This window comes from Rosa rugosa, chromosome 1, assembly GCF_958449725.1.
Source record: "Rosa rugosa chromosome 1, drRosRugo1.1, whole genome shotgun sequence".
NCBI lineage: Eukaryota > Viridiplantae > Streptophyta > Magnoliopsida > Rosales > Rosaceae > Rosa > Rosa rugosa.
Window position 1 is genome coordinate 70,157,711 of NC_084820.1, and position 16,483 is coordinate 70,174,193.

Sequence of the window (16,483 nt, forward strand, 5' to 3'; positions counted from 1 at the left end):
ATTTAAAAAGATTTTTTTACAGAGATTATATTTAATGATTGATTTAACTTTTAAATAGTTAAATCATAAATTTAGATCGAGTATGCAAATAAGAGAGTGTTTGATATTTTTTTAGAAGGAAGAGGGAGTATTCAGAACACTGCCGTGCACTTGCACCAACACAAATAAATGGTTAGATTGCATAAAATACACTTTTTGTTGATTAAAAATAAAATTGATAATAAATATCAAGGGTTGAGATTATTTTATAAGGGTTGGGTCACTTGCACCGTCGGTGCATAGAATAATTTCCATAGAAGGAAACGGATGTTCAAGTGAATTCACTTGAGTACCAAGGACAATACAGTAAAAAGGCAGATAGAAAGATGAATTTAAATCTACTTGAGCCCATTAAAAATGTGTAAAACCATTGGGCACTCTCTCGCCTCCAGACAACTAGTTCTAGGTCCTCCTCCTCTGGCTCAAGCCATTAGATCAGGTGAAAACGGTTGCTTACTTCTGTTCTTGATTTGATTGTTTGTTTTTTGATTCCCTTGCCTCCTTTAGATTTTGGACTGAACGGTTAATCACTAGAAAGGTTGCTACCATTCCTTTCTCTAATGCATATCACCACCTCATAGAACCCATGGCCAGACACCTTTCGATAATGGGCGTGCCACAAGAGCAGAAGCCAACTATCCTTAGCAAACTATTTGAGGTGGTTCGAGTGTGCCGCCCAGGGCGGCACATTATTGTGTTAATAGGTGAGGTGAAATTAAGCGTACAGGGCAGTTTTAATGATTTTGATACCCTTGACAGACTTACAAGGGCAAATCCCAATCTTTATCATACTATTCGATTTGGTGGGATCCCGAGTAATTGGATCTTCGAAAGATATGAATTGTGTGATGTCGACTATCATCGTGACATTGAAACAGTCTTATTGGGATCCTTTGAAACTCTTACGCTCAAGATTATTCCTGCCACTAGATCAGCAATTGAGAGTTTGCAGAAAGTGAGACTTGATAGTTTGGAAGAAGCTACTATCAGACAGAACTCACCATGTAGTGTATGTCAGGATGAATTTGCAGAAGGCAGTGTTGATCAACTGATTACTCCTTTGCCTTGCAAACACCATTTCCATGCCGATTGCATTTCTCAGTGGTTGGAGAGGAGTCACTGAAGGAATTATGTCCTAAAACAATCATTTTGATGTAATTATTATTAATCAAAAGGGCAAGTTTATTGTTCATTGCTTATATTTAATATTTGATTGAACAATGTCCAAGGAATATGAGTTAAAGAGAAAGTAATCTAAAGAGTTAGATGTGTGAGACCTTTACTCTTTCACACTCTTATCCTAAAAGGTTCCTAGTCATAGGATTATCACTTGGACATTGATAATCCGGAAAGACTAGCACATACTATGTATGCTCAATATGGAGGATGATATGTCTCTTGTCATTTGTGTAGAGACACTAATACAAGTATGTGGGTACTCTTAACTTAAAGAGTACACTGAACGCGATCATTAGAGTTCTTGTATGGAGTCTTACTTACATGTCAAACTTGAACTCTAAATTGCAATAATACAAATTAGTCCTTTGACCTGAGACACCATAGTTGTCTTATGAGTGAATGGATTATCTCTTGATGATGCAATAACATTGTGTCCCTTAATGGATATAATAGATGCATTCATTGGTATAATCAATTCGGTCATGGAGACATGTGAGTGTACAATAAGGAATCTCTATCCTTAAGTAAATAAGGTGTATGTTCAAAGATGTGATTCAATGAGTCTTTGGCCAAATCATTGAATGAGATTAAAAAGGAGTTTTTAATCACATTCTAAGAATCACATAAGAATGAAAATCACATTAGGGGATTGACATATCAATTCCATACCCCGATGATGTGATTTAGAACATAGTGTTAGAGAAGGACCGTATTGTATTGTAATTCCAATTGAATAGGTTCTTTGTCATTCTACATTAACTAGGGTAGTCATGATATGTTGCAAGACGTCACTCATGACTTGTGAAGTCCCCGAGGATTAATAAACATTTATAATCCTAATAACAAGGGAGAATCAAAAATGGAGTTTTTGATTCGTAAACAAAATAGAATGGTTTCTATAAACTTCACTGCCTTGTTAATTAGAACCTAAGAGATCGCACACCATATAAGTGGATCATTGAGATTGTATATGAAGAAGATTAAACAAGAGTTGGTTATGACCAAATAATTAATTAGATTTATTATTTGGACATAATTAGGTTTTTCGGGTAAAACCGAACCTATTGGGCCTAAACGATTGTCGGGCTTTTCGTGTGGACTTGGGCTTCACTAAATGAGATTTAAATGAAAGCCCAAGACACATTTTTAGTGCCCAATAACAAGTATGGACCAGCCAAAATATTGGCTTTATGAAAGTCAATATTTTCTTTTAGTAATTGGAGTTATTTCCTATTATATAAAAGTGAAAGCATGGACAAAGAGAATAAGAGTATCTCTACACCATTATTTTTCAGATTAGAGAGAGAGAGAAAGAGTTCTTTCTTGGTCCATTACAAAATTAAAGGAAAGAAGAACACTTGCATAATTTCTTCTTTTCTTTCATCTTTCTTCATCTCTTGATTCACTTGGTGAAGATCCTTAGAGGCCATGTCCTTTTGTGGCTTTACTTGTTACATCAAAGAGAAGATTACAAGCACAAGAAGGAGTTCTTAATCCAAGGTGCTTCAAGGTGGAGGAAACACACACAAGGAGAGATCAAGGAGAGGAACTTTGGTGGTTCACTTGGATCGGATTAAAATCACGCTCCAAGGGTGAGTAGAACATAAACTCCCTCTTTGTTCTTCCTTACTATGCATGCTATGTTTATATACATATCACAATAAGCCAAGATCATGGGTTAAAGGAATGGATTTTATGTTTAGTTAGTAGTTTAATGGTTAAACTAATTCCGCACTAATTAAAAAGTTTTGAAATCCATCCATTCCTTCAGTCACGTGTGCCCCTTGTGTCGATATGCCCTGCCAATTGTGGAACATAGTGAGCCTTCAAACTCTTAACCGAGGCCAAAAGATGAACATATCATCTGGGGCAAGTATGTCAGCCAATGTCATCAGAAGTGTTCAATGTTCATTTAGTTTATCAGTTGTATCATCAGTCAGTGATCATCAAAATTGTTCAATTTTCAATACTTTTATCATTTGTATCATGTTGTGTTGTTTAATAATGATCAGATCACCTTTCTAATGTTTGTAGTAAAGAAAAAGTTGAGTCAAAACATTAAGCCAAGATAAATATGAGCAAACTTGATATATTAGTGCTTTCTGAGTTCTTGTATAACTTTTATGTATTATTGACTCGTCATTATCAATGGGATTCTAGATTTGAATTACTACTGCAGCTTTATAATGTCACGTTTTGTGTTATGAATTACATTGATATTAGATGATTACGAAAGCGTGTTACGGTAGAAACATGATTTCGTCAACGTTAAAATTAAATGAAGTAAGATAGACTCTACTAGCAAAATTGGCTAGAATTTACTAGCGATATCAGCCGTAAGAAATAAAAATTACTCAATATCTCATAACTTAAAATTACAATCGAATAATGTGCTTATATAGAACATAAATAAAAATTCCTTATAGACTACGACAAGGAAACCGAACTTAACTAAAATCATAATAAGATTCTAAATTCTAGAAGAATACTATGCTTGCCAAATTACTCCAATTTAACCACGTGGTGTGGTGTGTTGGTCGAATGGCCTAGTCTGGAACCCCCAGGTCTAGCGTTCGAATCCCAGCTCCATCCCGTGGCCAGCAGATTTGAGGGACCCTTTGGGTTCGTGCGTCTGCGGTGCAGTGGATTAGTCTGGCTTTACCAGGCTTTCGCCGCAATGTCGGTGCAGGTGTCCTGGCGCTGGGATACCACTGCATGGGTGTATGAGTTACTAACAACTAACCCGATCAAAAAAAAAAAAAAAAATTACTCCAATTTGTATCTAGGGTCCCAATTTTTATTTTGGTGAAAACCTAATATATCCAAAAGGGTTTTCCAAATTACTCCAATTTGTATCTAGGGTCTCAATTGTGATTTTAGTGAAAACCTAATATATCCAAAAGAGCAATTTACGAGTAATTCTACCTTTTAGAAGCCTATTTGAATACCAATTCCAATCTTCAAATCATTCTTCTTGATATGACAACGCTTCTTTTTTTTGATATTTTTTTGTTGAAATTGGCTAAAATCTCGTCTTACATTATCAGATGACTTTGTATTACAGTCAACATGTTGATTCAATTTAAGTTCAAGCATTAAGGTCATTAGTGTTTCAGTTATTGCTTGAGTTTCATTTTGAAACATCAGTTGGACCCTTTAGGCTTATGATCTTCTGGTGATGCATCATATCAGTTTTTGGAGCATATATAGAGATTGTCAACCCTAGGAGCACATGGATTTACGAAAACAGACCTGATGTTTTTGTAAGCCCTATTTTTCTACCAGTCAATGTTTGCCACATACCCCAGACCTAAATGAAAATACAACAAAATGCCTCGTGCAAGATGCAGACTTTCTGTGATTATAGATCCTCTCTGGACTGCAATTCAATTAAAGGTATTGTTATTGGTTTCAAATTTTGTTTCAGTAGATAAAAGTCTTCAACTTCTCCTATCTAAAATTCTGTATTTGTTCCTTGAATTGTTATCTGTTTCAGATTTTGAGTCTGAATATTCTGTATAATCTTAATAGCAAGCTTACACATATGATGCTTAGCATGGCATATGCATTTATTTATACAAATGTGGTAGGATATACCTGCCTTGGAATTGTAGTTAATCCAACTTATATGCCAAGGAATATTCTGTATAATCTTAATAGCAAGCTTACACATATGATGCTTAGCATGGCATATGCATTTATTTATACAAATGTGGTAGGATATACCTGCCTTGGAATTGTAGTTAATCCAACTTATATGCCAAGAGTTTTGGTAAAGTCTTTGCTTCCCTTAACAACATGGTTGTCATCATATCATAATCAATTGGATTTTTATGCCAAGTTTTAGCTTCCTTGCAACTTGTTGTTCTTAATTCATTAGTTTTGGTACTAGCAGATAAAAGTATTTGGTGAATGTTGTGTAATCTGTCCTCTATATATTTGGAGTCTGTTTTTGGAATGGAATTGGAAATATTAAAAGATAAATCACTTGGTTGGTCGGTCTGGGGAAGCTCTTGACTCTTGAGGGTTCTTCAAGTGGTTCAATGAGTATACTCTGGCAGCTGCTGGTGTTTAATGTTGGGGTGACTAGAGATTAGGGTTAATTGTATCATGTCGTCATATTTCATTCCAATGTTTATTTGACATCAAGCCAAGAGAGTATTCAACTTCTAATTTTCCATGAATCAATTATTAATTGCATGGTTTCCTTTGTGATATGTGCAGCCTAGTGTTCAAAATATCTACTACATAACCACAGCCTCATACAGACAATGATAAACATCTACCCTATAAGTGACATTTCATTCCACACTATGTATTTATCCAACTATAGCACATTATGTAGCTAACAATTTCCCAGCCCCTACTTCTGTAGATGCTTTTGAGGTATGGTAAATCCCAAGATGCATACAGAAATGTGCTTAATTGTGGATCACCATGTTTGCAAATCATGGCTTGTTGTTAAAAAATGTGAAATTATCACAACATATTAAATTCGCGCATTTATCATCATGATTGATGAATAGATACGGTTCATATATATATATTTTTTTGACTTTGTCAAGGGGAACTCAAATGCTTCTTAGGCTCAAGATAAACCTCTTAAGTGTATGTGAAATGCTCCAACTGTGCATTGCAGTACAGTGCCTGACCACTTTGACGCTAAATAACACCGACTATTTAGTCTCCCTCGGTGACCGGCAATATCGTAGGTTAGGCTCTGCCATATAGCTTTGAGCCCTACGACTAGTCGTAGTCGCAGACCTTTGATTTGATAAGTCACTGGCTCACCTAGCTAGCTCGTTCCACTTTAATCATATATAGCCACATCCCCCATAGGAATGGACCTGCCTTCTGACAAGGGAAAAAAAAAAAAAAAAAAGACAAGGCATGGACCCGCCCACCACATCGGACCAGTAGAACATGCATTCATGTTACGGGAATATGAACTTATTGACCTGAGTTACAGTATATACTTTCCATACATACATGTAACGTGTTGCTAAAACAAAGACTAAACCGTAGCCATATTCCCATAACCATTTATTCTAGTCACCCGCTCGACCAACTCCCTCCATCTAACTTAGAACACTCTGTACATGTTCTTCTGGCACGATGGATAATGAACTCGCAGCCAACTAGTAAGCCAAAAGCCAATAGAAGGGATTTTCATTTTCATTTCTGCAAAGCAATACCCTAATTTAAAACAATAATTATGAAGTAAAACCCAATTAAGCAATACCCTACTGTATTAAGAAAAAAGTGGCCAAACTTCCGAACCAATTGACTACCAAAAAAAAAAAACAAACTTCCGAACCAATTAGGTTAGGGAGAATTCCACAAATGGTCACTCAACTATGACTCATTCGACACTTTAGTCATTCAAGTTTCAAATATATCACTTTGGTCACTCAAGTATTACACTGTCATTCACAAAAGTCACCCAATGGACATTTTTTCTCACAACAAAGTGACTTTTGTGAATGACAGTGTAATACTTGAGTGACCAAAGTGATATATTTAAAACCTGAGTGACCAAAGTGCCGAATGAGTCATAGTTGAGTGACCAAAGTAACTATTCTCCCATTAGGTTAAGGTGATATTTGGAGGCATCGCTAGTGTCCTGGGTTCGATGTTTTGATCCTGCCCTCCTGTACTTTTCAACTTGGGGCAACACTCACCATGGGTCTAATGTTCTTGCTCTTTTTATCTCTATACCTTTTTTTTTTGCCTTAATGGCCGAAATACTCCATGACATTTCCTTATATTGTCAATTTGCACACTGACTTATTAATTTTACTCAATAACACACTAACATTTCTAAAGTTTGCCGATTTCCACATTTCCGTTGACTTCCATCAAGTTCCACCGATAAGTGTCTGCGAAATATGTGAGGGTATTTTGGTCATTTTACTTTTTCTTTCTATTTTTTGGTTTTTGTTTATCTAACCTAATTCTTGTTCATCTTTTACGTGGAAGAAGAAAAGACCTTCTCACCGTTTGCGTCAAAATTTCTTCTCATATCCAACAACGTTAATATGATGAATATATGGAATGTAATGGAAGTTAATAATGATTCAAAAGGTTGGATGTAATATATATATATATATATATATATATATATATATGATCAGCTTAACGTGTGTAGACTAGTTTTCTTAATATCTAGGTTTCTTTTTTAGCATTTTGGTATACTTTTTCAATAATCATTCGACATATGATGAATATATGAGCTTATCAAATTAAATCATTCATGTATAAATCATTTTTTCCCATGAGAAAATAAAGATTCATGGATAGGGGAATTTATTTATTTATTTTATAAAAAAGGATAGTGGGATTTTGATCCCAAAAAGAAAAAAGATTTTAAAAAATAAAATAAAAGACCAAAATACCCTCACGTGTTTCGCACATGATGGCATTTAATGGTGGAAGTGGAACTTAACGGAAATGTGGAAATTGGCAAATTTTGAAAAAATTAGTGTGTTATTGAGTAAAATTAATAAGTTAGCGTGCAAATTGACAATATGAGGAAATGTCATGGGACATTTTGGCCATTAAGCCTTTTTTTTTAGGCATCCCATTTTATAGAGTCAAAGCTCTATAAAACCCAAAGCATATCCGAGAGAAAAAGTAGGTGCACAAGTAAATTCAAGTGCAAAATCTTAAAAGTGATGGCATCTTAATGTTTTGCCTTTTCTGTTTTTTTTTTGTTGTTGTTGATGGAAAATAAGTAAACGGATCCTCTAACAATTTTAGCTTAATTGAAAAATACAATTCTTTGTGTGTCTATATATATATATATTATTTTTCACTTCAAAAAAAAAAAAATATATATATATATATATATATATATATATATTATTTTTTTCTAATTACGAAAAGTTTACCAGAAAAAAAAATCCCTAAATCCCTAAAACAACCTATACCATGGAGATCAAAATTGATATTAAAAGCATTTAGGCCTCGTTTGGTTCGCAGAAAGTAAGCATCAGGAAATGAAACTTGTTCCTTTCCTGCGTTTGGGATGCAAAAGGAAATGAAATCATTTCCTAAAGGAAGAGAGAATAAGGGGGAAAGTAGTTCCTTCCAAATTAACCCTAAAGAAAGGCATTATTCCGCCCGTGTGTCCTAAATTTGCCTGTGTGTCTTCTCTCCATATGAGTATGAACTTTGAACTCAATGTCTTAAAATTGACTTGCCGTATAGTTGATGTCCTGGACATGTAATTTGATGCGCCTACATATCGTTGATGCTGTCCATTCAGATCTTTAAATCTCCTTCTAATTTAATCTTGGAGTAACCATGAATGAGTACAACTCAGTGTCTGGCTCTTAAGGCTAAGGTTCCAGTAATCAAAACATTAGGGCAACTCCAACAATAGGTTCTATTTGGGGGTGCTATTCTTATTTTAGCACCCCCTTATTGCACTATTCATATATGACATAATTCTTATCTCCAACAATGAGGTGCTATGACTTAATTCTCATCTCCAACAATGAGGTGCTATATAGGGGTGTTATTTCACTATTCTTTATTAAAATATAATATGAGTATATTAACATATACTGAACGCGCTTCCCCTAAAGTTTTCTGTAAGCCTTCCTCCCTTCTTGTCCGACGGCCCTCCGAGTCGGCGTGGGCCTCTAGCCTCGTCGGCGCACGGCGGGTGCAGCTGGACGGGATCTATTGACCTCTGGTGCATAGTATTCTTGATGGACAACAATGGGATCTCCCCAAACAAATCAAATCGGAGTGGAGGAGGTGATGGTGACGGCGCCAGTTTATTCTTATTGGAGATTGCAGGGATTTGTGGAGAGATACGGCGGAAGATTGAAGGAGGGAGGGTGGGGCTGTGCGTCCTGCGATGGGTTCCCGGTTTCTTTCTCTGGTGGAGGTCAGAGGGTGCGGATCGAAGTGGATGTTGAGGGGTTACTTTTGATTTGTATGCAGATCGAAGTCCGGGGCTTCAGGGAATGGATTTGGGAGGTCGTAGTTTGGAGGCGTCTTATGGCCGTCTGGGAGCTGCGATTGGATGGCTGGTAGGTGCACAGTCAGAGGAGGGAGGTCGTAACTGTGACGGCGGTGGTAAGGTCGTGGCTAGGTTTCAGGCGAGAAGATGGCGTTGGGCTCATTGCAGCCTTCTACTTGGGCTTGGTAATTGTTGGGCCTGGGCTTTGGCCTTGGACCCATATTATTTTACTTTTATGTTTTATTGTTATTTACTGTTAGGTACAAGTGGCTTTATGCCGGTAATAAGTCCCCGCTATTTTATGGCGGGGCGAAGTGGGCGTTGTCCCGGTATGCACACTCAGTGTGCCTTGTCTGCTCTAGGTAGGCGGCGAGTTCCTTGCTTGGTCAAATGGTCACTGCCTCCTAGTGGCAGGGTGAAACTTAGTATCGCTGGATATTTTGTCCAGTGGCAACATGATGGGAAATCTGTACGTATGGAAATTATGCTAAGCTGTAATCGAGTTGCAGACAAAGTTATCTTTCCGTTGTGTCACCGCTGTGTGACTTATGTCAAAGCAAATAGAGATGCCAGTAGAGCGCTCTTTGCTAGTTGGTGCTCATTAGGATACATGTTTGTAGTCGAGGCTCCTATTATTATCTCAGGAAGTTCTCTTGCTGTACTTTGTTATCTAGGGTTTTGGTATCATGTCTCCCCCATGTATCTCGCTGTTTCACTAATCAAGGCTTGAGGGCAGCCGCACTGGCACTTACTTCAAAAAAAATATATAATATTAGTATAATATTGATGAATATTATATTAAAAGCATGTTAATATAGCTAAATAAGGTAAAAAAAATTAATTTTAATTTTATCATAATATTTAAAAATTATTATTTTCATTTAATTAATTTTTTTATTAAATGAATGGAGGATATTTGGTGTGAAGGAGATGGGTGAATGAATAAAAAATTGTGAAGGAGATGGGTGAATGAATGAAAAATTGTAAAGGAGATGAAGGATATTTTGGTGTGAGGAAATAGAAAAGAATGGGTTGGTATTTATAGAATTTCACACAATTTACTGTTCCAATGAGTATATTTTTTTTCCCTCAATTTTCTGGTAATTTTTAAAAAAATTTTGGAACAACATAGAAATAATAACCCTTGATTTAATAAGAGTCATTGATCACATTTTGTTCCTCAAATCTGAACAGTCAGATTAAATAGGGCCAATTTGAGTAAAAGCAAATAATAACCCATTTGTTGGGCTCCATGAACAGTATTCGAGTATTGGTCTTGGAAAAATCTCAAATATGAGACTTGTCTTATAATTTTAGGACCAATCTCCCTAAAAAACATTGTTGGAGATGAAAAGTCCTATAATTCAACAAAATCTGGTTTTGAACCCTATTGTTGGAGTTGCTCTTAGAGTACCCAATTTTCTCCGTAGAAGCAAGCATAAGTAAGAGTGATGCTACATACCCCAAATATATTTACCAAAATTTGATCCCAAATGATGTGGCAAGTGATGTGTCAACTGCCACATAATGACCTTAACTTGATAATTTCCAACTTGCTTTATTATTTTCACTTTGTGCCTATTATTTTCATCTATTTTCAGGGAAAAAACTGAAGATCATAAACGCAACAAGTTTCTTTCATATGCAGGCCATTGTTTTCTCTCTTTTCAAACCCTAGAATCGAAGACCATTCTCTTGTAGCAATTAATATTGAAAAAGACATTCTAATTGGTTCCATAGATCTTATCTTCCCAATATGCTCATTCTCTAATTGAAGAAATAAAAAATTCTAAACATCTTTAGGTAGAAAATTGATGGGTAGGAGATGCAAAACTACCTTTTCAAAGATCAAGCATCTAGTAAAAGAACTTGCTCATCTCTAGTTGAGTTAGGTTCCATTTTTGTGCAGCATATATAAATGTTATTATATTGAGAAGAGATGAACATGCTCTTAGGTTGGATTCATGAATCAATGTTCGGGTAGCTAGAACCCTAAATTTGAACATTGAAGATAAAAATACCGGAGTTTCTTTTTTCTTTTTCTTTTTCAAATAAAAAGAAATTAATAAAAAAGAAAGTGGACATGTCAGAAACTATTGGGATGAAAATGATTACGTGGCAACTGCCACATCATTTGGGACTCAATTTTGGTAAAAATATTTGGGATCCCAAGCATTTTTCAATAAGTAATCCTTGATTATCTCTTATAAATGAAGAGGTGCTGCTCCTTGTTTATCATCATAAAATCATTAAAATGAACCATCAAAATTTAATTTAATGAAATTCCTTGGTGAGAGGTTTCCATCGGATCAAACTTGAAGAATTAGTTCTTCTTCTATTTTATTTCCGATTGATACAGTCATAAGACAGAAACATATTTACAGCAGCATAAACAATTTGGATAAGTTCTTTTCTAATATTCTTAAAGATCATTTGGTTTCTAGCATGCCATGTATTGTAACACTTGAACAAAACATGAGAAAAAATAGGCAACGTCACTGTGAGAAGTATTAGAAGCTATATGATTGATCCAATTCTGATAATAGTCATTTCAATATTTAGTATTTAAATTAAGCCAGACTTGAGATGAAAAAGGTAAAAAGATGTGATTTTGGGATTCCAAATCAGAATTACAAAGGGGCAAGAACGGTCAATAGCATTGGAAAATAATATATGTTTAGTTCTAAGTCTACCTCTAATAAGGTTTCAGGCAAAAACCTCGATTTTATGGGAGATAGGAAGAGACCACATTTTCGTTAAAATTTTGGATCTTGAATGTTTTCTAATATTTGAGCTGATGTTAGGCATTATTATTCGCCGTTTGTACAATATAATACTTTCGTAATTTTACAACGACTCAAATCATTTCTAAAGTGTTTTCCACTATGTCATATGTTATATAGTATTGATTTTATGATTTATTAATAATAAGAATTTCTACTCTTATTATTCTAGTATAGTAAGCATCAATAGAATTGCAATTCATAAAAATGAGACTATTGCCGAAAACGTGCAGCACCCTAGAATTCAAGACTAGCAGTGACTGTAAATTTGGGACCCCGCAGTCTCTCTCCACCTTGAGCAGAGTAGGCAACGCTTTTGGCTTTTGAAAGTTCGCAATTGTGGACAACACAGGGCCAGATCAGTTTTGAATCAGAGCAGGTTTGGGGCTGCTATTTTTGTCTTATTATCGACAACATACCCGATCGGCTGTTCACATGGACAAGGAGAATAGTCGCAAGGTCAGAGAGTATCGTCTGGGTTTGAATAGATTGGCGGTTCATTACCGGAGACGTGATGGAGAAGACGCCGAGGCCGAGTCGCAGGAAGCTTGATCGACCCTATGATGCAGTGGTGCACAAGCCGGCTGCCGGACACAAAGGTGGAGGCAATCTGGCAGCTAAAGCCTAAGGTTTATGCCTTGTTGAGCTGGGTTTGGGCTTGGGTTTTCGGGCCTGGGCTCAAACTTGGGCTGTTGGGCTCAAATTTGTGGGCCTAGGCTCAACCTTGGACTGATGAGGCTGGAAAGCCTTTCTGTTAGGCACGACTTGATTTGGGCTTGGGCCTCTTGGCTTAGACTCAAGTCGAGGCAAGCTGGGCCCTAATGTATTAATGTGTTGAGCATGTGTGAGGTTAGATAAACTTCTATGAGTCTTCTATGACGTTTTTAGTTTTTGCTTGTACCACAATTGCGTGATTGGCAAATGATGGCTAGTTGAATGATTTATTTCCATATGAGACAAGGTTTTTTTTCATTCTTGTATAGACTCGTTTAAATATGAGCATCTCAATGATCCTTAATCGTGTGTTTTAGCTTAGGTAAGTTTTGGCGTGATCTTTTTCAAATCTTTGTCGAAATGATCATTTTTTTTCATTTACTCAAAATTTGTTGGAATCTGAACTTTTAACACTGGTTCAAATGTTTGTCAAAGTGATCATTTGCTTGAAATTTGTTGGAATATGAGCTGCTACTTGGGTTCCTGAATATGTGGTTTTGACGTTTTTTGTGTGATCTTTAAAATTGTGTATCTTTGTTCATTAAATGATGTTTGTTTTTTAAAATGTGACAGGATTTAGAGTTAGGTGCTGAAATTTTCGTTGGAGGTGCAGTATCACTAGTTGTCAACGACAGGTATAAATTATTTTTTAATTTGTTTTTCTTTTTTCTCGTTAATTTTTCAATAGGATTGATTTGTTTTTGCCTTTGTGTATAGATTCTGGCGTTCTCATGCATTCCGGGTTAAGTTGAATTGCAGCTCCTTTTGGATCAAGTCAAGTCGTAAGGTTGGATTATGTGTCATTGCACGCGATGCTGATCGTTCTCTGGTCTTTTCTGAATGTGAGCTTGGGGTGGCCACATCGGCACCTGATGCAGAACCAAAAGCGTGCCTCATGGCTTTACGACTTGCCACAGAATGACTTGCGGGCCGACCATTTGTGCTTGAATCTCACTTTTTCCGAACGCCCTTCACGACGTTTGAAGATTTGTTGGAATCTTTGTCGAAGTGATCATTTTCTCTCATTTACTCGAAATTTGTTGGAATCTGAGCTATTAACACTGGTTCAAATGTTTTTTAAAGTGATCACTTTCTTTTGTCTGCTTGAAATTCGAAGCGTTCATTTTCTTTCATTTGCTTGAAATTTGTTGTAATCTGAGCTATTAACACTGATTCAAATCTTTGTTGAAGTGATCTTTTTTTGTCATTTACTCGAAATTTGTTGGAATCTGAGCTTTTAACACTGGTTTAAATGTTTGTCAGTGATCATTTTCTTTCATTTGGTTGAAATTTGTTGGAATATGAGAAGCTACTTGGGTTCCTGAATATGTGATTTTGACGTTGTCTGTGTGATCTTTAAAATTGTGTGGCTTTGTTCATTAAATGATGTTTGTTTTTTAAAATGTGCTAGGTTTTAGAGTGATGTTTTTCAAATCTTTGTCGAAGTGATCATTTTCTCTCATTTACTCGAAATTTGTTGGAACATGAGCTTTTAACACTGGTTCAAATGTTTGTCAAAGTGATCATTTGCTTGAAATTTGTTGGAATATGAGCTGCTACTTGGGTTCCTGAATATGTGGTTTTGACGTTTTCTGTGTGATCTTTAAAATTGTGTGTCTTTGTTCATTAAATGATGTTTGTTTTTTAAAATGTGACAGGATTTAGAGTTAGGTGCTGAAATTTTCGCTGGAGGTGCAGTATCACTGGTTGTCAACGATAGGTATAAATTATTTTTTAATTTGTTTCTTTTTTTTCTCATTAATTTTTCAATAGAACTGATTTGTTTTTGCATTTGTGTATAGATTCTGGCGTCCTCATGCATTCCGGGTTAAGTTGAATTGCAGCTCCTTTTGGGTCAAGTCAAGTCGTAAGGTTGGATTCTGTGTCATTGCACGCGATGCTGATCGTTCTCTGGTCTTTTATGAATGTGAGCTTGGGGTGGCCACATCGGCACCTGATGCAGAACCAAAAGCGTGCCTCATGGCTTTACGACTTGCCACAGAACGACTTGCAGGCTGACCATTTGTGCTTGAGTCTCACTTTTTCCGATCGCCCTTCACGACGTTCGAAGATTTTGGCGCATCCTTGGCACCGTCGGTGGCTGGGTTAATCACCCGGTACCACCAGGAGAATATTCAATGGAGTAAGTGCGAAAGGTTTGAGAATCGAACTGCTTCAATGATTGCCCTGCTTGCTTGTGAGGAGAAATTGGATGAAAATTGGAGAAATATGCTTACTGTTGTCTATGAATGATTGAGAGTGAAGTTCTTTCTTAGTATATCAGACTTGTAGGGTTTATTAAGTTTGTTAGGGTTAATCAGACTTGTAGTCATATCTTTTATCCGTTTCAATATATTAGGCTTTACTTTCATTTTCTTCTTCTGTACTTGCAATTTCCCTTCGGTTTGGGTGTATGCCTTAACAATGTTATGGATGTGTGGGGCGTAGTTAATTAGCTATCTTTTCAAATTAGCACTGATGTATTTGAGTAAATGGTTTTGTAACTGATTTCTCCTTTTTTTCTGGGCAATATATATTGTACGTATCATGTCATCATATTTCATTCTAGTGTTTATTTGACATCAAGCCAAGAGAGTATTCAACTTCTAAGGTGGCGTTCGGTAACGTTTTCAAGTCATCTTTTTCATTTTATAAAATGAAAATGGCTTGAAAATGCGTTCGTTGGTCTGTTTTCAAAAATGCAGAAAATAATTTTTGAAAATATTTTTTTATTTTACTTGTAAAACAGGAAAACGACAAATAGACGTTTTCACCTTTTCATTCTCATATTTTAGAAAATACAGAGATATATTTTCCAAAACAAAGAAAAAAAAGAACATGCTCTCTTCTTTCATATTCTCTAGTCGCCATCTTCTTCTCAAGTCTTTCTCTCATCTCTAGTCGCCATCTTTCCTCGTTTTTGAAAATTGTTTTCGGAATAAGCTACCGGACACATTTTCGGATCTCAAAAATCCAATCTTGTTTTCTCGTTTTTATTTTCAAAAATCGATTTTTAAAAACGTTACCGGACAAGCCCTAATATTCCACGAATCAAATATTGCACACTTTCCTTTGTGATATGTGCAGGCTAGAGTGTTCAAAATATCTGCTACATAACCTCAAGTGTCAGCCTCATACAGACAATTATAAAATCTACCCTATAAGTGACATTTCATTCCACATTATGTAGCTAACAATTTTTCAACCCCTACTTCTATAGATGCTTTTGAGGTATGGTAAATCTCAATATGCACACACAAATGTGCTTAATTGTGGATCACCATGTTTGCAAATCTTTCCGATTTTGAACCCAGATCAGATTTTTTGCCAAAAGATCTGATTTTGATTCACTCCTTGTTTTAGTTTATTTTCATCATCTAGACATGATTTACTCCTTTATCTGTTTAAAAAATAATGATAAAAAAATCGCCTTTCCCAATCCTTGTAGAAGAAAAGAGAGGTTTTTGTTTTTCAGCTTGTTGATTTAGGGAATTGAAACGCAGTTTCGTAATCCTCGTAGCAGAAGGCTTCTTGTCCTAGTTGATTTAGGGCTATGTGGCTGTGTATATATATGTGCCACATAGTTGAGTCTTATCTCCATTGTGAATTTTTTTGATTAATTTTCTATTTAGGCGATATTAGTTCCTCGAAAGAAAGGGGCATTGTGAATTTCACTACTTCAAGAATGTCGTCGACGTCGATTCCGGAGAAGCTTTACTATTTTAGCAAAGCTTTTCAAAGAAAAATAAGAGAACGGGTGGCCGGAAAGGAGGACCGGGTTATTGTCGATTTTTAT

At 36.0% G+C, this 16,483-nt stretch overlaps 1 long non-coding RNA gene across 1 annotated transcript; it reads left to right on the forward strand.

Annotated features, from left to right (window-relative positions):
* Nucleotides 1-314: 314 nt before the first annotated feature.
* On the forward strand, nt 315-16,483 carry LOC133726545 (uncharacterized). The gene is made up of 2 exons (XR_009854856.1): nt 315-478; nt 16,320-16,483. It is a non-coding gene; the product is annotated as an uncharacterized LOC133726545 (long non-coding RNA).